At 37.1% G+C, this 24,898-nt stretch overlaps 1 protein-coding gene and 1 pseudogene across 1 annotated transcript in view; one reads left to right on the top strand and one right to left on the bottom strand.

Annotated features, from left to right (window-relative positions):
• Positions 1 to 24,898, bottom strand: part of LOC121437110 (X-linked interleukin-1 receptor accessory protein-like 2) — a 573,807-nt gene that overhangs the window by 42,415 nt on the left and 506,494 nt on the right. The window lies entirely within an intron of this gene.
• Positions 7,182 to 24,898, top strand: part of LOC121437061 — a 42,089-nt pseudogene continuing 24,372 nt past the window's right edge.

Below are 24,898 nucleotides of genomic sequence, written 5' to 3'. Positions count from 1 at the left end.
TTAAATACCCATTATTTTTTATATTATGCTAAGTGGAGGGAAAAAGTCAGACCACTTTGCTTGCTTTGAGATAACAGGACATCACATTTTAAAATTTCTCATACGGATTTAGAAATCTAGGTTAGTAGCAAAGTCAGTCTATACAGAACAGCAGTAAACACAGAACACTGGATCACCATGACTTTTGAAAGAAGTTACTTTTGTCATTTGAAAACACTTGATTGAAAATTGAAATTTGTTTTTTTTTTCTGTTTGCCCTCTGCATCATCAAAAATAGGTTTGAATCCCTTACTGATAAGATAACAATTCCTGGTACTACAAAAATCTTGCTAGTCAAATCCCACTGTACAAGTTTGGGGAGAAACACATCCCTACTGCAGCGTTTCTTACTGCGTAGCTGAAGACTGACTCGGGGCTTAGACGGCGGCTGCAGAAAAGACCGCTGTGGTTTTTCTAGACATTATGGTGTGATCTAAATTGTGGCTATGGGAACCTTCAAAGAATCTTCAAAAAATAAAAACAGAATCCAATATGCCAAGGGTTTAACACGGGTACCATTCACTTTGAAGCCTCTCACTTGCTGTCTGCAGACTATCTTTGGAAAAAATAATGCTTAAAATAATCCCGCAAAGATCCTCTGATCCTTCAGAAAATGGAAATATCAAGGTTTAATGTCCAGTTGAGAAAATGAAATATAAAGCTGTCCACAGACTACAGATCAGATTTTGGCGACTTTATTGATTTTCTGAAGTTCTGTAATAGATCTTTTGGCCTCTGAATTTCCTCTCACCACAAATACCTGTAGTCTCAGTATTAAGTATGCTCTCATTTATAGCCTACTTGATTGGCATTACTTCACCCTTTACCAAATGCCAACTTAAATTCATAGACACCAAAATCAAGCTCCCTTTTCATCTATCTTACCTAGTGTACACTCACCTCTCCTTTCTTCTACATTCTGTTTTCATATGGCCACAGGGGTTAAAAGCTGAGATATGCTCTAATTTATAGGATTATTGCAACAAGAATAAGCAAAGTACTTAGTATGTTCAGTACATTTTAATTCTCACATAAAGTTGGTATTAAGGCATTATTATCATCAGCTCACAATAAGCATACAGATGTAGGAAAAAGGTTAAACAATTTGTTCAAAATCATAAATATCATTTAGCTGATACTTATAATCAGACAGATTGGAGAGTCAAAGATTATAGCCAATCAGACAGATTGGAGAGTCAAAGATCATAACCACTCTTCTCTGTTGCATTTTTACAAATACATGTTTCTTCTTCCCAAGTAAATGTTATATTCTTTAAAGGTTGACCCATATCTTCTTTTTACATGCATTCATTTCTTGTGTGTGTGTGTGTGTGTGTGTGTGTATGCATATGCAATAGCACATGTGTGAAGGGCAGAGGACGAGTTTCAGAAGTCAGTTCTCACACTTTTTCTTTACAGTGACTAGCAAGGTATAGTAAGCATACTGTAATAGTATCTGCTTGATTTTAAAAAGCATAGCTTAATTTTCTTAATTCTATTTATTTTAATTGAGTTTGTTTTGTTGAGCTAAATTTGTCTTGTAAGTTATGACAAATCCACTTTGGCATAAGGCAAGGTAAGAATAGTGGCAAGTCAGTGCCTTGCAGTTCATGATATTTCTTTCTTTCATTTATGCTTTTTAAAAAAAGTATTTATTTACTTAATCCTAAATATTAAGCTTATTAGACAACTTCACAAATGAATAAAATATACTCTAATCACACTTAGCCTCTAACTTCTCTTACTCTCATTCTACTTCTGTTCACCCTTCCTTCCCACAAATCTTCCTCTTTCTGGTTTGCTTTTATTTATGACCTATGTCGTTTAAACAAGATTGTCCCCTTGAATCTGGGATTGGAGTTATCCAATGAAGCATGGAGAAACCACTAGTGGTGATACTACTAAAGATAATGATTCGCTTTCCCAAGAATATATCAGCAGTCAATAGTTCCCCAGGGAAGAGCAGGGCCCCATGAGGTTTTTCTCCACCCATGACTGAATGTCCAGAGGCCCAAGCTTATGCAGGCCTTGTACAGGCTATTGTAGCATCAATAAGTTTACTATTACAAGGGCTACATCATGTCCAAATGAGAGCATTTGCTTATCCCTCACACCTTACCATTTTGATGAGGAAGGAGGGAGAAAGAAAAGAGAAGAGAAGAAAATAGATGTTATCTGTGTTTTTGTCCTTGAAAAAGTTCCCTCATAGCAAGGTCACAAATGAAGCAGGTGACAGGAGGTGGATGTCACTGTTATATGCTTGTGCAAATCATCCAAACCATACTGCTGTGTTTAGGTAATGCTAACTGTAGAATGGCCTCTATGTCTTTTTGTTTGCATTTTAGAGTTTGCCTGGAAATGTCCCATGCGTATGGAATATTTCCTTCCCTATGGTCAATAATTCTAGAGGACAGAAGAGAGGCCAATGGATCCAGAAAGGCATATTAGAAAAGATACACTCTGCTCATGGAAAAGGTTCAACTGATGAGTTTTCTTCTTGGCAACAGAAGGCGATTTATGTAAGGTACGGAAACAGGGATTTAAAGTGAGTTATTAGTTATATCACCACATACAAGAAGCTATGTTCTCTTTAGGCCTCTGCTCCAGAGCATCATTATGGAAAGGAATCTAGACAATTAGCATTGTTTCCTTGTCTAATTCTTTGTACCTTCTATGATGAAAACCATTGTGTGATTTCATAAAATAAGGCCCAGTTATTTGAAACCATGAGCTGCAGATTCAAAGGTGTAATTTCAAAGTATTTCATGAAATAGACATTTTTCCTTGAAAATTAATGTGCATATTTAGTGGGCTAATACAAGGAATAACACAACTGCTAAGCAATAAGAATTGTTTCACACAGCAGAGCTTCCTAAAATTCTTCATTATAAATTAATCCACTCAGTTCCCAAAGTAGCTGTCCAATAATCTTGCACTTTCTGCATCTAAAATTCTCCCAGATCCACAGGGAATATGTTTGTCTCATCCTATCTTCTGGATCTAGCCCTATATTCTGCATTTCTTCTCTGCATTTCTTTTTCAGTGTCTATAAACTATCAACTTTTACTATAAAGTAGTGCTTATAATTTTTTCCTATTCGGTAACTTCCCAATTATAGCATTACTTGCTTTCTAAGCATCTTGCGAGGAGGTTTCTAGTTTCAGTTTTATAGGGTTATTCTGTCTTGCTCCACAAACATGCCACTTCATTTGAATAAACATATAGCAAGTACGCCCTGTGTGGAAAACCCTTTCCTGGTGTTCATCAGCTATAATTCAAAAAAAAAAATCACAGTCATCTATGCTTCCAATAATTTTGGTGTCATGAAGGACTCTTTATCAAAGACAGTTTTATGGTATGGGGGGGCACTGGTTTTATTTTCATGTATGTGGGTAAAACCTTCAGAACGTTTTGCTAGTCTCCTTGGTGCAGGACCATCCCTTGTACTACTCCCAATGTCCCACAGTGAGACTGTTGTACGGGTAGAATATCAGGGGGGACCTAGTTTGGGAAATAAAGTCTCAGAGCTGATTGTTTCTGTCACACCCTCTTCTCCGTTTGACAGGAGCCAAGGCGACCTCAACATTCCTTCACTCCAGCCCATTCTCCGCACATCCTTTCTTTAACTTTCAGGAGTCAAAAGCCTGATTAAAAGCAAGTTTTCTCCAAACAGTTCTCAAGTTAAACAGACACTCAAAAATGAGTTCCCTTAAATACTCCCCTCAGAAAATGAAGGCTTTTTTCTTCATGCATTTGGGCTGGAACCTGGTCAAGGTGTGCATGGATTGGCTCTCTGCCTTGTGTTCGTGGCCACCTACTAGAAAGGCATTCAAACACCATTACAAAGTGGGCTAAGAAAGAAGCTGTACATAAGGAAATGGGCAAACCTTTTGGAAGTAATATTTCAGTTAAAAAATGGCAAATAACCTCTGTAGTTAGGAGTCCAGATAGTGACGCAAAAGTCCCTGCATGACCGTGCTGATGGGAGAGGAGATAGTGTAAAGACACTGTGTTCCTACTTTTGCTTATGTCAGTGCTGATAAAAACAGAGTCCAAAGCATTCGTGTTTTCCATAGGAATTATGAAGGAAGGGGAAAGTGGAAGCCTTGGTTCCAGAGGAAAGGTTGCCTCCAAGGAAGAGGTTTCACGTAGCTCTGATAACATATGTGTATTTCTAAACTTTAAAAAAAAAATTTAACACTGACCCAGGAAAGGCAGAGACAAAAACAAAACAAAACAAACAAACAAAAACCAAAACCAAACCAAAAACAAAATACTGGGAGTCTTTTCTAACTGTTTGGCAAATAAATGAACTCTCCTTCAGTAATTTCCGGCATAACTCTGTTCAAATACAACAGATTTATAAATTTGAGTGCCCTGGAAACACCATTATTTTTTTAAAAAAATCAATGAATGTCAGAATTACACAACTATGACGTGCATTTTGTTTTTAAGGAGAGCAGACATGGAACTCCCTGAGGCTACAGAGCTTGGTTTTCTCTGAAATCTTCTGGAGTAGCCAGCACAGTGCTAGGTACATATCAGGCTTCGTTAGCTGACTGGAACACTTCTAATTTAGTGATATTCTAAAGCATATCAGCGTGAATAAATGAAAGTATGGTTGTTTCAAATCAATCTTATTTACTTCAACCTTTTTTTGGCTAACATACAAAATAATGGGTTTTATAATGATATAATGATATATTCATATCTATTTCCACATTTATTTATTTATTCATTAACTATTTTTTTTAAGACAGTGTCTCACTATGTAGTTATATCTGTCCTGGAACTCGCTCTGTAGACCACGCTGGCCTAGAACTCACAGAGATCCACTTGCTTCTGCCTCCTGAGTGCTGGGATTAAGAGTGTGCCTGTGCTACCACACTTTTTTTAAAGATTTATTTATTAATTATGTACGTACACAGCATCTGCCTGCATGTATCCCTGCAGGCCAGAAGAGGACACCAAATCTCATAACAGATGGTTGTGAGCCACCATGTGGTTGCTGGGAATTGAACTCAGGACCTCTGGAAGTGCATCAGTGCTCTTAAACTCTGACAGCCCCGTGTGCTACCACACTTGAGTGAGCCACCTTGCCCAGTTTCATATTATGCTTTGAATGCAGATGGTGCTCAGGGATTTGGGTTCATTTATTTTCTATGATCACTTTCTTAGGATCTGAAGGAAAAGAGTACAGTCATCTGCTTTGCATTGGGGTGCTCTCCTCTTTTCTCCTTATCCCTCGTAATTATGCAAACATATTCCATTCTTACCTACCAAGGACTAGTCTCAGACCTCCCTAACTCTGTGAAGAATTTCCTTCCTGTATTTCTATAAAGACAGGAGTTGGATTCCAAGTAAAACAGTCTGTTGTACTTCTTTTTCTCAACAAGTATTTTCTTAGAACATCTTGTCTCTTCTTTCTGTAGTTTATGTTTCACATTTCTCCCCTTTACCCACATTGTTTTTCTGGACAATAATACATGCATCATTCCAGATGTTGTCTTTTACATTTCAAAACTATCTGATAAAGTCACCCAGAAATATCTATACTAGAAGGGAAAGTCTTCATTGTTTAAAACCTTGAATTATACATTTGGGGTATGATTGGACCTTGTGTTCATAGCTGTTCTTCTGGTCCTCAAATATTTTTAAGGAAGCCAAACAGATGTGGCCATTATTTCCACTTTTGGTCTGTTCACGAATTAAAGAAAGAAAAATAGTATGGTAACTTGGCAGAGACAAGAAAGTAAAGTCGAGCTAATTCCTAAATAATAGCTCTTGGTGTTGTTTTCCTCTGGCTCATATGTAGACAGAGACACATATTTACATGTCTTCCACATGCATGTTTATTGTTTGTGTATTTTTAATATTTTTATTGCTTGAGAATTTCACACATGTGTATAATGTGTTTTGATCAAGTCTACTTCCCATTCCTTTCCCTGCAATCCATGCCCTGTCTTCTACCACTTTTGGCTCCTGATTTCAGGTGCTAGTTTACATATTTTTAATTTTTCTCTATATTTATCTTCTGTCTATCAAGGAAGCTCCATAGCTACCTGCGTACCTAACTTCCTTTCTATCATCTATCTGTTTATTTCATTTTGGGGGTAGCATGGTGCTTTTTCCCTCAATTAATTATAGCTGTCTCTGGCCTATTCTCTGTAGACTGAATACATGTACAATGCAGTGTGCACATACCTTGGGATTTGTCTCAAGTATCTGCTATGTACATACCTCTGCTGATGAGCTGAAGATAGGGTAACAGAGAACTTCCCAAGAAACAGGTCAGCAGAAAACTATTCCCGCAGATCTTACGCTTATTTGTATGGCATATTATAAAACCTTAACACTAGAAATGAGAACAAAGGTCACTAAGGTTTAAAAAGTAGTATAGATACAATTTTAATGTGTATATTTAATATTTAAAAACTCTAAAATATTTATTTTAAGTTGTTCAGTGCAATAATTTGCATATAAACATCTCACTAATTGCCAAAGCCTCCAGTTTACTTGTTAAAGATGTACTTGAAAAACAAGTCAGCCTATGCGTAGAGCAATTACAAATACTAAAAAGCAAAAATTTCATGGAATATATTCATTGTACATAGTGAAAAGCTTCATAAGTACATTTTCACTTAAGAATATTGAGTAGTTTTACTACTTTTAGCTCCTATACTTCCATCTCTTCCTTCTTTTTCTTGTAGTTGCCTTTGTTGACACAAACAGGTTCTCTCATGCATTTATGTTGTGCATGTATGTATTAATGCTCCTGCGTTTATGTTGTGCATGTATGTATAAATGCTCTTGCATTTAGGTTGTGCATGTATGTATAAATGCTCCTGCATTTATGCTGTGCATGTATGTATAAATGCTCCTATGCATCTATAAAAAAATCTATGAGCCACAAATCAGAGTAATCACACAACATTCATCTTTCTGAGCTTGGCACATTTCACTTGCTGTGATGATACCATTTGCAGCTATTTCCCTGCAATGACATGATTTCATTCTTTTTCATGACCAAATACAACTCCATTGTCTTCATATGTGTATATATACCATGTATTCTTCATAATTTCTTTTTGTGATGGATACCTAAGCTGATTTTATAATTTGCTATTGTAAACAGCGTAGCGATGAACATAGGTACGGACTTACCTCTGTAATACACTGACCAAGAGTCCATTCTAAAGAGTAGTATGATTGGGTCATATAGGAGTTCTGTTTTTATTCTTTTGAGGAAACTTAATACTAATCTCTACAGTGAACAAACTAATTATATTCCTACTAGCATTTGAGTTGATGAGAATTGATTATAATTTTCTCAAATATTAGGAAAATCTAGCATAAATACTGTGTTTTGTTTTTAAAAAGAGCAAAATAAAGTCCATGGCAGATTGCACAATTAATACTGTAGTTAATGTTTGTCAACAGTCTTTGCAAAGCCTAATGGCACATTTTCCTAAAGTAGGCTTTCAGTACCTCTCCTGTGTAACACTTCATCTATTATTTATATTGGAAAGAGATACAGTCACATGCCTTTAACGTGCATCACATGGGGCTGGCTAGATGACTCGGTGATTGCTATCAAGACTTCCGATGTGAGTTTGATCACTGAGATCCACACAGTGGGAAGAGAGAAGTGGTTCCTCCAATTTGTTCTTTGACCTCCACACATAAGCAATTGCACATGTGAGGCTACACTTTAAATTACTACAGGTAATTTTAAAAATAAGATATATTGCACAATGTATATGTTAGTTATTTATGATTTACTTTTGTATTGAACTTAATCTGAGATGTCAAATCATTACACAAAGTAGTACCCATTTGATTTTCAATTGCTTTACTTTTAGAATGGAGAATAATGAATGTGGTTTAAGTTAGTGAGGGTATTTTTACATCTGTCGCAAATGGAGCTAGAATGGGACTTTGAGATCATCATGTCTCACCTTCTAATTCTAGATCAAAAATTTGGAAGGGAAGCGCAGCATTAAAAGTGACCCTTCTAATAAATGCTAACAGTTGGCAAAGTTTCCAACACACTCCCAGAGCCTTATCTCTAACTTTAACGATCTTTCCCATATAGAAGCCATTTTTGGCTCACACCCAAAAGCCACTGCCATAGCCTCCCGATAGGGTTTATATTTTTCTTTCTTTTTAATCATTCCTGCCTTTCAATTTATTCTCTATGTTTTGGCTAGTTTTGTCTTCTCTAAGCATGGAGATATTCATGGTACATATCTACTTTAAAATATGGATAGTTTCCAAAATCTAATTATTTAAGTGGTTTTAATGGTGTTGGGGGCTGGGCAGGGATTTTATCGTAGTAGAAACACTGGGTAATATGTGGAGACATTTCTATGTTGTCATAGTTGAAGGAGAGTACATTTTTGGTATCTGTTGAGTGTGCTACTAAATACCTTATAGTGCACAGAAAGAGTTACCCAGCCGCATCGTCAGTAGTGCTGTTTGGGAACTGGATTTTTTGTTCTCAACTTTCTTTCAGTACATTATTTCCCAAGATTTTCCCACACTTGGGAAAATTGGACTGCTTCCACATTTTTCCATTCCCCTGATTTCTCTTAACTTAGGATGGTTTTCCTCATCTGTCCACATTCTTCCTCTGTGTTAAAAACTGGACTGTATTTGATATCCATAAAATCTTTGATCCTTACAACCAGATCATCATTTTTCCCTAGAAATATGCATGTTAGCAGATTTTTTAAAAAGTTTATATATTGTTTTGGCAGAGTTTGACCATTGGATTCAGAAACAGTTGTATGAAAATATACACTCTGATTGGAATCCAACATGCTATAACTTTCCCATTTTTTAAAATGTGTTTTACATTGGGCAGGCCATCCCATCTCACTGGGTCCTATATTTTTAATCATTGAGATCAGATTAAAACTACCCACTTTCTAAAGCTAGTCAGTGGGAAAAGTAGAAGGATCTGAATGAAAGTGTTTTGTATATGTTACAAGTTTATGCTAATGTGAGGAGCTGGCCTTGACAGTAAGGTCAAAGTCTCATTCAACATCACATGGGGAATAAGTAATGCTGTGGACCATACTGCAGATTTTCTGTTTGACCTTGTATGAGGGCAGGGCATATACTTCAGTCTAATTTTATCCATGAAGAATACAGTGTGTTCTTTACACGCTGTGTCTACACGCATACTGGGAAGGAAAACTCCCTTTCTCTGGAGAAGAAAGAGAACAGGTGAATGCACACACTAATTACTCACAAGAAGAACACCAGGGGCAACAAGAGAGTTGTAGAAGACTTTTCAGCAATCAAATACATCCAGGTCATAAAGAATATAATAATTTATTTCTAGGCTCCTACAAGGGCATTTGTGGAAATGCCTTTCCTTTCTATCTCAAAATCCCAAGAATGAAACTTCTCTTTGGTAACCAAGATTTAGGGATCAAATATATGAGGACTATTAAGGATAAACGCAACGTTGTTTTTAAATAATGATGGCTCACATTTGTAAAAGTCTCGTTTGTCACATTTCCCATAACCTGAGGAAACTAAGGCTGGGTAAGAGGCCTTGAAGCTTGTATAACTATACAGATGTTTTACACTAGAGGTCACTCTTGCAATCTAAGAATAAAATCCAGAAAATAAGAAAATATAGCAAAAGAAAACAAAAAGCAAACAACCATTGTCAACAACATTTTGTTACGTATACAACAATGATATGAAAATTAGAGGTGCGGGTTTTCTTTTCTTTTCTTTTTTTGTTTGTTTGAAAGCTTTGAAGATACTCTTAAAATGATGAAATGAATTGGTATTGGGAGGAACAGTTATAGTGAGAGAGAGCTAATTAACAACACTTGCTCTACCCTGCAAGTAGGTAGGCCATCTATCCTGGAAGCAGCCGGTCTTCCTTGGCTTGGAACACCAAGATAAAGCTGCAGTGAAGCAATCATCTTGATAGACACTGGCATGACAAACACATTTTGAAACAGTTACTACACAGGAGAAATTGCAGGAATCCAAATGCAGCAAACTAATAAAACATATCAATTATTCCTGGTTGTTTTAAGAATGGGATTATTATTGTTGTTGTTATGACGAAAACTTAAATAAGTAAATTTAGGATTTGTGTATGAATTTTCTCAAAGATTAGGCACATTTTTCACACACTTTCTGTGTAATTCATAGTAAAAGATTCAAAATGTACCCCTGCTGTTCCACACCCTTCATCCATCATGTAAACCCAGCTGTCTTGCATTGTACCTACACGTCTATTGTAATATCTACCACAAGTTATTATGTTTCCAGATGCCTCCTATTAAATTCAAAAACTCCTGTGATACATAGGGCGGTAAATTATATCTATTACACAGACTTGAATTCATTTTTGTGGTCTTTCCTTATTGAGTCCCTTGACAGGACATGGAATCTGGTAGGAAACATTGCCAGGGTTCCAGGACAGAAAGTTCAGTATTGGTAGGTAACCTGAACCCAAGTGAGGAGGGGAGGGCGTGTTGTGAAGGACAACTAGGTACTTTTACATTTAGTCAGGCTTATGTATGGGTGGGATTAAAACACTCAGCCTTTCATTTCCAAATCAAATCAACATGATCATGAAGCAAACATTTTTATACTTTCAGTGGCAGAAGTAATAAGATGATAAATACTGTTATTGATAAGATACTGAGAAACAAGTCCTAGCTCACTAATAAATCAAAGGGATACTGAAATAGTAAATTTGATCATTCTCACACATCTTCTCTTTTAATGAGCTGTTAGAAACAAAAATGAAGTGGGCTTTGCTTTTACAAGCTAGGATGTTGTAGTTATGAGAACCCGCTAGGAAAATCTCATTGTAAAGCCCCGGTGATTTAAGCCATTTTTACTAACGTCAAATGCTTTTGCCTGGGAAACAAGAGACAGCTGTACTGAATAAGGTAAATAAGTTCTATGATTTGAATCTTGAGGAATAAGTTAGTCATTTAGGAAAACTTTTTTTTACCATGTACACATTTGGAGAAAATCAGATCATGTCTACAATTCTGCCAAAACATGAGGAATGGGGTGGCTATGTGACTCCATTATTTCTAATAATCCAAGGTTCCAAGTATCTCTCTCTTGCCTCAGGTTCATATTTAGCTCCCTGTAAAATTACTGTAAGAAACTGACATTAGCACTCATTTTTCTCTGAATACAGTGATGGCTATTAGAGCCGTGCAGGAAAGGGACTCTCTCTGAACCAAGCCCACTCCAATTTATATGCCAATGTTTGACATTTTTCTTTTATATTTAAAATTATAATAAAATTGCATCATTTCCCCTTCCCTTTCCTCCTCCTAAATCTTCCTAGGTACCCCTCCTTGATCCTTCAAATTCATGACTTCTTTTTTCACTAATTGTTGTTACATGCATATATGTATAGCTTTTATTGTCCTCTATAACCTTGGGAGACTTTGATTGTTCTTATCAACACCAACTGTTCCACAAGGAATGGGAAGTGGGAGGTACTGCTACTGAGGGAAAAAAAAAAAAACCTCTGTAGAAATCCTACAAAATATAAAGTGCACATGCGCAATGCACACGCGCACACACACTGCTGTTGTTGCTTCGAGAGAAATTCAGTGGCTGCTTTAACACATTTGAAAGGAGTCACCTATTCCCTTCTACATAGAAAGCGGAAAATGATGGCTAAGGATCTGTTCCCATCGACATGCTGTAATTTGAAAACCTAAAAAAAAATATAAGCACTGACCTAGAGAATAGGATAAAAAGGATCAAGTGTATGCTCAGAATATGTTCACCCAAAAGAGATAAAATAAGATCATGTTAAAAATAAGTAAGCCTTCCCAAGAACTGTTTCTCGCTCATGCTAGGACCCTTGCAGGTCACAGAGAGAACAGAAAGATATCCAGGCTTGCAAGGGAATTGATCCCATTACTTCATTTTATAGAGAGGGAAAACTACAGCAATGAAATAGAAATTAAGTTGAAGAAAAATTCCTGTAATGTACTCCAAAACTGTTTGCCCATTTTTATTTGTATTATACAAGATAATGACAATGTATCAATATAGCAGCTTATTTAGAACACATTTTCTATAAAATGAAGAATTGGTTTGTCTTTGATGTTCCTGCTGTGTTAACAGAACTTACTTGCAAAATTCACAAAAATACTAAACTCTAATATTACTTTGCTAAAAAACTGAATAAGTGAAGTATATTTCTCTAATATTTCAAGTATAACAGGAATATCATGAGGCTTAGGTTATAGAATTCATGTATATGTACCAGTTTGAGTTTTGTGGATTCCTAATCCATACAATTTGAAGGGAAATACAATTACCAAAAATAATTGAAAATTTGAATTATGAAATTGTATGTGAAACTATTTTAGGATAAATACGTATTATATATCTAAGTTTGAACATACAAACATATATATTTATGTACATAAACACTACATAATTTTAAAAGCTGATAAATGTTACAATCATTACAAAATCTGGAAAAATCAACAATGTTTTCATGGATTAACTGCATGAAATATAGTTATATTTATGCTTTATTGCAGCGGTTTTCTTTACATTACAGTAATTTCTTTACACAGAATGGTAAGGAAGTTCAATCTTTAGTATAATTGATTTAGACTTATTTTTGTTTGTGGTACATTTGAAAATATCCTTCACCTGTATAATTTATTATTATTAATGTCATATAAAGTTTCATAATTGTGATCAAATTTGTCAAAATATATCTACCAATTTTAAAATAAAGTGTTTATTGGCTACCCTTTAGATTTGGAATGATTTTCCAAAGACTGATTACAGTTCTCTATTTCAAAGAAGTTGTCCCTTTCATTTTCCGTCTTTGCTGCCTAACACTTTGGGTAGGTGATTATGCTATGACTTCTGGTTCTTTCGGCCCGTATTTTGAGTTATTTAGCACAGGGACCTGGATAGTATAATATAAGGATGTGCACATTATCTACTATTTCTCTGTATATGCCTTGCTAAAGCCAAGATAAATATTTTACCAGATAAACTTCATCTTGGCTAGATCCCTTGAATGCTCATGTTCATTCAAGTGCCATCAAGTAAAAGGAAATGTCTCAACTAAATTCTGTCAAAATGTCTTCTGTACATTTGATAAAGACATATGGCATGGGAAAACGTTGTCAAGGGTACCCTTGAAGGTTTTTTTTTTTTTTTTTTTTGGTTTTTCGAGACAGGGTTTCTCTGTGTCTTTGGAGCCTGTCCTGGAACTAGCTCTGTAGACCAGGCTGGTCTTGAACTCACAGAGATCCGCCAGCCTCTGCCTCCCGAGTGCTGGGATTAAAGGCGTGCGCCACCACCGCCCGGCCCCTTGAAGGTTTTGGAAGTCCCAGAATGTTCATCTCATTAGTTTCAGATTTGCAGGTAAGTTTACTCAATGAAGTCCATAGGGTTAAACAAGTACTAGTAACAGTAATGATGGCAAAATACCATGTAACCTGGTGACGTTTGTAGAAGATATCAAGTTACAGAAGACGTCACACTCAGGCTTGGAGGAGATTTTTTGTTTGTTTGTTTGTTTTTTGAGACAGGGTTTCTCCGTAGCTCTGGAACCAGATCTTGTACACCAGGCTGGCCTCAAACTCTGCCTCCCGAGTACTGGTGTGCACCACCACCACCCAGTTGTAAGAGTCATTTTTAAGCCACGTGTAATTTATTCCTTTGAGCAATATTGAAGTTCTGACCTAGGTCTCCGGAAGTAGGGAGGAAAACTGGAGTCTTGTGTAACTATGCCTTTCAACAGTCTCCCCAAAAGATCGAGGTCCTCTCCAAGTTTGTCTCATGAGTGTCAAGAAAATCTGCATTGTAGTTCTAATTTGAATCTGGCAGCCTTCTATATTAGACTGCTTATTCTCCCAGGTGGTTGTGTGGGTGGTTCTTGAAACTTTAGGAGTCAGACCAGATGGCTTAGTGGTTAAGAGCACTGCCTGCTCTTCTAAAGGTCCTGAGTTCAATTCCCATCAACCACATGGTGACTCACAATCATCTGTAATGAAATCTAGTGCCCCTCTTGAGGAAGAGACCTGGTCATCCTCATCAACTTAGACCATGAGAACCAATATGGACAAGTTCAACAGAACTGACATATATGGACTACCAATGCATGCTGCAGCAGTGCCAGGGCACAAATGTCATTTCATTTTAGATCATTGGTTGGAGGTGTGTAGTAATAAGAGCGGCGGTGGGGCTGCGTCCCCAACACCCCAGCCGCCTGCTCGGCTAGCTTAGCTTATGCCCTGAAATAATTACATGGACACTGTATCCTTTTAAACACTGCTTGGCCCATTCTCTTCTAGGCTAATTCTCACATATTAATTTAGCCCATTTCTAATCATCTGTGTGTAGCACCCCAAGGTGCGCTTACCGGGGAGATTCTAGCCTAGTCCATCCTGGGTTGGAGCTTGATCCCGGGAGCGGGGCATGGCGTCTCTCTCAGGCGTCTGCTCCTGAGAGGAGAGCTGTCGAGACTGAGCTCACTTCCTCTTCCTCCCAGCGTCCTGTTCTGCCTACTCCTCCCACCTATCCTCTAACCAATAAAATGGGCCAAGGCAGTTCCTTTATTAGCCAATGACCTTCCTCCATCATTTCTCCTTTTTCGGTTTAAACAACAACAACAACAAAAAAAGGCTTTAACTTTAACATAGCAAAATTACATATAACAAAACAGTTATCAAGTAAAAGTTACAATAATCTTTATCATAACTAAGGAAAACTATAACTATAACTAACTATTCTTAACTGCATCAAAGACTCCAGAAAGATATAATATTACCTAAGTAAACAAGAACTAAGAAATTTCAAACTCTAGAAATGACAAAGACATCTTGCTGCCTGGACAGTCACCCAAAGTTCTTTTGTACCGTTGGGGCATCCATCTTCAGCCTTCAGGCCCATAGTATCCAGCAGACATTTTCATCAAGCAGGAAATTCCAAAGGCAGTCACTATCTGCTTGTCCTGAAGAATGTCTCGCAGACTCTCTCATGAATCAGGAACCCCGAAAGATCATCTCACCTTTAGGCAAGTTCAGTAGTCCTCTCTCTGCGGGTTCTCTGCGTCCAGTTTATGCAATAGTCCAGGCAAGAGCAGTTTCTTGCCCAAATGGCTATCAATCTCCATAACGAGCCTCTTCGATGCCCATCTTCCTCTTGAAGTACATTGGTGCTGCCAGGAGCAGAGTGTCTCATTGTCATGAAAAGTCCTAAGTTATTAAAACATTCAATGTCCTATTCTGTAATCTTTGAAAGACATGAAGAATGTCTATCTAAAATATATCTCTATATATCTAGAAAATCTAACATGACTACAAGCTTTACTTTTATCGATGATTATTCATTAACAACCTATATTTCCTAATTATACATTACATTTTAATAATGAACTACACAATCACAATACCTTAATCAATACCAGAAATACATATGCATATAACAAAATTGACCTTAAATCTCTATCAATAAAGCAAAATCTATACTAATGCAAATTATTCATATCTATATCATATCCCCCTTTAAATGTAAAAGAACATTTATAAAATTTTTTGGGAATATGGGCGCAGTTATTTCTCTCCAAACTGCTTCCTGCTGAATGGGGGCGTCGTTAATTAGGTCTTTCATGGTATAACCTGTGTGCTAGTTTCATCTCAGTTGGCAGTTGAGCGAAGCAATTTTCTGAAGATGTTCACTGCAACCCTTCAGGAGGGCGTGGTCCATCATACCAAATAGGAATAGAAGAAATGAACAGTGTTTCATCCTCTGTGAAAACAAAATAAGAAACTCCTTTCCAAAGTATCATATCCTTAGATCCAAATTCAAAATATCTATGTTGGATTAGTTCAGCAGCATTTATAAACAAATATCTTTTAGCAGCTGTTGCTCCTTCCTCAGCATTCAAATAATTCAAAGAGAGTATAATAGCATACAGTATCAAAATTCTCTGTGTATTTTCCATCTTTGTGCAGCTTTGTTTTAACCTCTATTTTGTTTATTTTTACTTTTAACTCTTTTCTTTTTGAGACAGGTTCTCTGTATCTTTGACCTGAAGTAACTCTGTAGACCAGGCTGTCTTTGAAATCTCAGAGATCCGCCTGTCTCTGCCTCCCAGGCATTGGGATTAAAGGTGTATGCTAAGACACCTTGAACTCACAGAGAACTGTTTGTCTCTGCCTTCTAGGCACTGGGATTAAAGGCGTGTGCTACCACACACAACAACTCTCTTCCTTTTTTTTTTTTACTTTAAGAACTTTAAATTTTAGTCTGTATATATTTTTAACACACTTCAAACCATTTAGAAATTTTCTTTGTCTTTGAATCTCTCTTTACTGTATATCTCTCTTTTTCTGACCACACGAGCCTTTAAATTACTGAGCAATATGGGTAGGATTAAAGGCGTGGCTTTGCCAGCTAGATCCAGTCCATTCCTTAGCTTTCCAGCCTCGTGGCTGAGGTACCGGCTGAGCTTCAGCAGCCTGTGCTTGCAAACCGCATGAACTGCCTGTGTAAAAGAGTCAGAGTTTGTCCTGGCAGGACAGCCCAGAAAGCCGGCATTTTTAAACAGCGCAGCTTTTTTCTTGCTACAGCTGAAAACCGAAAAGCATGCGTTCAGCTTTTCATCAACACCATTTAAGTGTTTCGTGGCAGGACCTCTTAATGAGCTGCAGGCTTTGCAGCTAAAGCTGAGTCAGGAAGCCTCTCTTAGATGAGGCACTTGCTTGCCTCTGGCAAGCAGAGTAGAACCGAGAAATTGTCACTATCAAGAAAACATGCTTTACTCTTTCCCAAGCTTTTTCAGGCTTTCTGTGGATTCAGTTGTCCACGTGGGTGCCATATGTAGTAATAAGAGCGGCGGCGGGGCTGCGTCCCCAACACCCCAGCCGCCTGCTCGGCTAGCTTAGCTTATGCCCCGAAATAATTACATGGACACTGTATCCTTTTAAACACTGCTTGGCCCATTCTCTTCTAGGCTAATTCTCACATATTAATTTAACCCATTTCTAATCATCTGTGTGTAGCACCCCAAGGTGCACTTACCGGGGAGATTCTAGCCTAATCCATCCTGGGTTGGAGCTTGATCCCGGGAGCGGGGCATGGCGTCTCTCTCAGGCGTCTGCTCCTGAGAGGAGAGCTGTCGAGACTGAGCTCACTTCCTCTTCCTCCCAGCGTCCTGTTCTGCCTACTCCTCCCACCTATCCTCTAACCAATAAAATGGGCCAAGGCAGTTCCTTTATTAGCCAATGACCTTCCTCCATCAGAGGTGATTGTACATACCTTGTCCATGGTCCTTTGTCTCTGTTCCTTTTGTGAAGAAGAACCACTTCCACTATAGCTTCTGTCACCATGTGATTTTGTCCAAGCACATGGTATCAAGAAGGGATGGACAGAATCCTCAGAAACAGACCCAGAAATCAACATCAGGTCTTTCACCATATTGATAAAAATAACTAATACAATTACAACTCTTTGTTGTATATATGTGTTAACATGTACATATATAGGTACACACGTCCTGAATAAGCTTCCGAGGAGGCCAGAGGATGATGTTTGGTGTCCTTTTGTATCACTTACAACCTTATTCCTTCAAGACATGGTCTCTCACTGAACCTAGACCTCACTAATTTTAATTTGCTTGGCTTGTCAGAAAGCCTAGGGATCCTCTGGTATTTACCTCCACTTCCACTAGTACTGAAGTTCTAAGTTACAAAGCGCCATGTCTGGCTTTTTACATGAGTCTTAGAGATCTGAACTCGGGTCCTCATGTTTATGCAGCCAGCACTCTTACATAATGAGCCACCTCTCCATCCCGCCTTACTTATTTTTAACCATGTGGGTTTTAGAAAAACAAAGAATGATGAAAATAGCTCCAAATGCACTGAGCATTAGACTAGATGCACACTTTATGCATCACAAGAACATTTGCACACAACTGGACACATCAGTGGTCTAGAGATATGAGAAGGACATCGACTGAGCATTCTGGTCTAATTGTGTTCCTATGGTTTCACAGAACGTTTCAGTTCCTAAAATAGTTCTGACCCCAGGAGAGTACATTAAGATTGTGTATCCCATCCAGGAGGGCAGCTGGAAATTTTCTCCCTGTGTCAGCACATCTACTGTAACTTCCAGCTACTCCGCTGCAATCACACAACTGAAAGTCTTGTCCAGTGTCCATTCTGCACGACTGCTGCTTGTTCCCACAAATTTGAGTTATTCATTAGTTGTTCCTCCCATGAATGGCTCGGCTTCAAGCTTCAGATTCAGGCATTTTAATACAACACTTTTATGTTGAAACTTGTCTTCTTTTCTTTATTGAAATCATGGTTCTGTTTGTGCTAATTATAGTTCTTTATGCCATCCAAAATAAATATTGTATTGTTGCTGTTCTTGGATTCCAGAAACTCATATCTTGGGGCCTATCAGTTATGTTCCCTTTATTCAAGAAATGGAAACTGGATGGTGGAATTAGCATATTGTATCCATGAGGTGAGGCTCAAGTGTACCTATGTATCTCAAATTTTTTTTCTATGTTTATCATTTTTTTTACAACTTTCATGATGAGATGCAGTTTAACTCCAGTTCATTTGGTTGGAGCATGATACCTTGCCTAAAGTTTTGGCAGCTTCTCAACTCTTAATCCTTAGAGATTGGATGTACTGTTCCGTATTCACTCAGCATCAACACCCGGTTTATAAACACTTTATCTGCTTTGATGTTAAACACCAGATGGAGACCCTTTGGCTATTTGCCATAATCTAAGCGAAGCACATCTCTCTCTTTAGACGGTATATCTTTTTAGATATGATGTATGTGGATGATAGCTGGTTACCTGGAATCGTGCCCATACCCTTTGTCCTGGTTCCTGGCCCACCTATCTTTCCTTCCTTGCTGATTTATGTAGCTGAGGCCTCATGTGGCTCAAGATAAACAACCAACTGAGTCAGTTGATTTTATACAGTCAACTATGAATCTCTAGTTGATTTATGTGTTCTCCTTATCTCTCTGATGAGTTATGGACTTCTTTATGAAAGGAACCATGCCTGCATTTATATCTTTTCACAGTCCTGGTCATACAATGAATAGTCACTAATTGTAAAAGTTTAATTGGGGTAGAATTTCCAATCCTTCATCTTACTGAATTGTTGTGGGCTACCATTAAAATAACTTCCCTATAGACATTGATTTATAGGCATAAAAGCAATTCATTGAGTATGGGATTTAGAATTAGGCAGATTTGAATCCTGTATTAGATTTCTGGGTTTGACATATTCCAACTGTGGATGCTTGCTCAAGTCACCTATTATTGACACTGTAATATCTTCATATATAAAATCATGATGGTAAAGGTGTTCACTATGTGATGCTTCTGTTATGACTCATTGAGATGAGGCAGAAAGACTAGAACAGTACCTGCTACACTAATATTACATTAGGTGTTACTTTTATATCTTTACTAGAGCTATTTAATACTAAAAGTCTGAAAAAACAAAAGGTTTTACACATTGGCAATATGTATTAAGGAGTCTGTTACATTTCTCTTTATATATTATCATCTAGGAATTTCTAGGGTAGTTAGTTATTGGTCAAAGAATATAAGGTTACAGCTATAAGGGAACGAGATTCAAGAGGTCAATTACATAATGGTGACTATAGTTAATATCCCTGTTTTGTACAGCTGCAGAGGAAGTTAAATGTTTTCAGTTTAAACAATAATTATATGAATCTATGCAATCAATGTAGATTCAACAATATATTTGCATACATATCAAATATACCATTAAAATCAATCTGATATACATAATGATAATGACTATCATTTGTTGAACATATCCTATAAATCTTATGCTGGCTAGGTTTTTCTAATGTTAGAAAAGGTCTTCAAGCTACTTCTATTTAGCTGCATGATTAATGGAAGCACAATGTATGCTGTATATTAGATGATATCCTGTATTTTGTGGAATAAGAATTTCCAATGTAATAGTTTACTTGGGATCTGACATATTATTTCCTGAAAATACACTGCATATGTAGTGATATTTTGTTACGCTTTAACAAATAATGCTTGCCTGAAGATCAGAGTGCAGAGCTAAGCCACTAGAAACCAGGAAGTAGTGGCACACACCTTTAATCCCAGGAATCAGGAGACAGAGGCAGAAGGATCTCCGTTATTTTGAGAGTACTCTGGGCTACACAAGATTGAATCTGTCTAAGAGAGAACAGCTCACACAAAGGTGATCCCAGTAGTTGGGACCACATGCCTTTAATCCCAGCACTAGGGATGTAGAGACAGGAGTGATATGCCTGGATGGAGAGAGAAATATAAGGGGAAGGGACAGGAGCTCAGGGCAGCCTGAGGTTTGGTGGAGGCAGATGGAGTCTGGAGATGCAGTCTGAGTACAGGACTGCCCCTTCAGTCTGTACATTGGTAGAGGTAAAAGAACTCTGTAGTGAATGGCTTTTTTGCTTCTCTGATCTTCAGCATTAACCCCTATATCTGACTCTGGGTTTTTATTCTTAAGACCAACTAGAAATTGTGCTATATACAGATTTTGTAGCTTGAATATCTCACTTACCTATTGATAAATAACACCATGTTATATTACTTATCTATAGGAATTGAGACCAAACTAGAATGTACCTTTTTACATGTAAATTCTAAGTAGTGACATTTAGAAGTAAATCTTTATAAATTTAAGAACAGCATCACTTACTACATTTGTCTTTGCAGTTTTCATGATACTACTCAGTGACATAAGTAAACAGTTGCTAAAGAAACTAGTTACAAAATATATTATCACTTAAGAAATAAAACTGATCTTTCTCAACTTTGGCTGTCTGTAGCTTCCTTAGCTCACCAATCCTTCTCAAAGAGAAAAACAAAGAAGTAGAAACAACTATCATTTCTAAAAAAAAGGGGGGGGTATTTCTCTTTTTTATAAACTGCAGCCCCCTCAAAAGAAATCTTAGTCAATTCAATATTTTATGCTTATTATCCTCTTGGTGTGATTCTAAAAGACGGACTTCTTTGAATTTTCTTTTTTACTATTGCCTTCTCCTTTGAGTTTTTAAATTTAGTTAAAATATAATTACATTATCCCCCCTTTTGTTGTCTCCCTCTATCCCCTACCATCAACTCTATCTTCCCCTAACTCCCTCTCAAGTGTTTGACCTCCTTTACTTTGTGTAAGTGAGGTGTATGTGTGTGTATGTCTGTCATATATATATACAGCTGACACAGTTACTTGTTCCTTGTATGTATATGACTTCAGAGCTGATGATTTGCTATTGGATAGCCAATTGGAGGCTCATCATTTGAACCTCATCAATTCTTCCTCTCTCAGTATTTCTTAATTGTCATATTTCTTTGTCTAGGGGTGGGACCTCATGAGATTCTGCCGTTTCATGGTAGCATGTCTACTGCTGTTGTCATTGTTGTGGTGTTACCTGTGTAGTTTCCCTGTCAATTTCTAGGAGACATAATTATTACCCCGGCCTCATAATTTCTGGCATGGAAAGTTTTGATATTGCTATATCAGTTTTATAGAAATACCAGGTGGAAGTGAACATGAATATGCATTCTAAATGAAACAAGGCATATATTTTGATTAACCTGAGATCTTAGAAATGAAAAATCATGTGAGTGCCAAGATCTTGCGTTATAATTAAACTTATACAACACTGTATGAATTATTTTTGTGCCCTCTGTGTTTTAATATTCCCCTCCATTGAAGGTAGGTGATAATGTTTATTGAACTTTCAAGTGAATATAACATTTTGCCTCTACTGTGTTCCTCATTCAATTAATCATTGAATTTGATGGCACATCTACTACATATGTTTTGAACTTCTGCTCAAAGAAACTTAATGAGTTTTTTTCACTTATCACCTGGATTATTCTAAATGCCTTCAAATGGATTATGTTGGATTTAAAAGGGGGGAGGGAAACACCATTCTCTTCGGTCTTACAATCAAGAGATAAATTCCATTCTCCCATCCCCAAATCTTTGACTTAGTTAAATGAATAGGATGGATGTGACATTATATAATTCCTGAGCAATGTCTCTAAAGGTCTTATAGCTTCTCCTTTTATCGAATCACTTACAGCCTTTAAAGCACCATGTAGATTTGATTTCAGTTGTTGTTATAACAAACAGTTACATATTGGTATTCGTTAATATTATGATTTATAAGACCTGAGGCCCAAAGCATAGATCAGTTTCAAGAAGTCAGCCCAGTTGACTTCCATGGTAGATGATGTGGGATTCCCCTTTGTATGCTGTGAATATGTTTTTTTACCATTGGTTAATAAAGAATCTGCTTTGGGCCTATTGAAGTGCAAAATAGAGCAAGGCAGGAATTCCAAGCAGAGATAGAGGAGAAAAGAAGGTGGAGTCAGAAAGACACCATGTAGCTGTTGAAAGAGACAGATATCAGAGAAACTTACCAGTAAACCTTGAACTTCATTGCAATACAAAGATTAATAGAAAAGGATTAATTTAAGATGTAAGAGTTACTTAATAAGAAACCTGAGCTAATTGGCCAGGCAGTATTGTCATTAATATAGTTTCTTTGTGATTATTTCAGGTCTGGAAAGCTGGGAGCAAACAAGCAGCCTCTGCAAACAAAATGATGCCCACCACCTGGGGCATGGATCCACATAAGATCTAAAATAAGCTAAAGAAAAAGAAAGAGGGCTTCCAGACATACAAAAACAGGAGTCAATTGGAGCTTCTTGGTAGCCACATATTTTTTAGATAGGTTTTGTTTGGTGGTGGTGAACAGAAGTGTGGCTTCTTGAAGAGAAGGCTTCCTGAATTGTACTGGTGGCACAAACAACTGCTGGCAGCATGAACAGCTCTTGCTCTTTTGGAAGGTCCTGTTATGGTGCATTTAAATAGGGTATGTGAGCAGAGTGCTAAAAATTGCTTAATGGTGACATAGAACCAGCTGTGTCCCTGAAGCTGGGGAAGTGTGCATCACGTGTAGAGGCAGTGAACACACCTCTGCCATGTTGGATTGGGCAAGGCAAACATAGTTCGTCCTAGCCATGCACATTTAGCAATTTTAAAAAAACACTCCTGGTCAGAAAAGTATTTCAGATGTACAATAGGACAGATTCAGACATAAAAGACCTAAACAAGAAAGAGGGTGTTTAAAAATGTGCATAGGCTTGGGAGAGAGAAGAAAAAGAATATAGACATTTAAAAAAGAAATAGGTTTAAAAGATAAAACAAAGTTTTTAAAGAGATAGTAAAAGTACAATAAAAGAGTACAGACAGTCATAGATTAAATCTGTAAAGATTAAAAAGCAACAGAGTAAAAAAAAGTCACGCAAAGATGGAAAATACACAGAGTCTGGATTATGTACATTATTGTGTTTTCTTCAAATTTTTTGACTGTGAATGAGCAAAGTACAGAGAGACATGTTATTTTACAGGCTGCTAAGCTAGGTCAACAAATATATTTTAAAGGTATCTTGACTTCAAAATTTGGATCTAAGGACATGTTGCTTTAGAAAAGAGGCTCTGCTTTTGTTTCTACAGAGGATAGAAAGCTGTGGATTTCTTACTGGCTAATATGGTTTGATCAAACAAGAACCCTTGAAGCAATGGCTTAGAATTTCCAACATCTATGACAGCTTCAGGACTGCTGGCTGAGATGGATCTATCACACAGGATATCCCGAGAAAGACCTGATTAACAGGGTCCCCAATCAGCAGGAGTAAGCCAAGAGAACAACACCCAAATTCCCCGAATGATTGTTTATAAATGGTTATTTATATTTAAAAGGGGATATGTTATATAGATAAATACTTTGCATTGGTATGGATCTTGGTTTATTGATACAAATTTAAGGTCAATTTTGTTATAGGAATATTTCTGCTCATGATTAAGGTATTGTGTTTGTGCAGCTCATTTAAAAATGTAATACATAATTAAGAAATACAGGTTAATAGAGTCATCTATAATAGTCAAGCTTGTAGTCATGTTAATTAGGCTTTATAGATGTACAGAGATATATTTCAGATATTCAGGTATTTTCTAAACCTTTAAAAGACTTACATAATATAGCATTTAAATGTTTAAGAACTTAGACTTTTCTCAACAATGAGACACATCTGCTCCTGGCAGCACCAATCTACTTCCAAAGGATGATGGGTATCAAAGAGGCTCCTTATGGAGTTGGTTAGGCATTTGGGCAAGAAACTGCTCTTGCCTTGACTGCTTGATGGTATGCTGTATGAACTGGCCATGTAGAATTCACAGAAAAATGACTGATGAACTTGCCTAAAGTGAGGGTTCCTGTTTCATGAAAGAGTCTCCTAGACATTCTGCAGGAAGCAGAAGAAAGTGACTGACAAACTGCTAATAGAGGTGAAACAGTCTTTAAAATTTCCTGCTTCATGAAAAAGTCTGCTGGATACTATGGGCCTGTAGGCTGAAAATGGATGCCCCAGTGTTACAGAAGAAATTTGGGTGACTATTTATTTATGTAGCAAGATGTCTCTGTTAATTCTAGAGTTTTGGAAGGTGTTTACAATGTACTCTGTGTTAACACAGGTCATATTATATCCTTCTAGAGTCTTTTATGGAGTTGAAGAAAAATAGTTATAAAAGGTAGGTTAGATATAAAACTTTAGACTCACAAAGACATGACAAATAATATTTTCCTTAATTTGCCAAATGTAAATGGACTAAATATTGTGACTATAATTCCTGCTTTATAACTGTTTTGTTGTATGTAATCTGTAGGTTGTCAATATGTTTTATTACCATTGGTTAATAAAGAAGCCTTTTTGGGTCTATGACAGGGCAGAATAGAGCAA

The sequence above is a fragment of the Microtus oregoni genome, unplaced genomic scaffold (assembly GCF_018167655.1).
Source record: "Microtus oregoni isolate MIOR12 unplaced genomic scaffold, Mior012 000050F_ref0000143, whole genome shotgun sequence".
NCBI classification, from domain to species: Eukaryota; Metazoa; Chordata; class Mammalia; order Rodentia; family Cricetidae; genus Microtus; species Microtus oregoni.
Note: the sequence above shows the minus strand (reverse complement) of the source record. Positions and strands in the feature narration are given on the sequence as shown.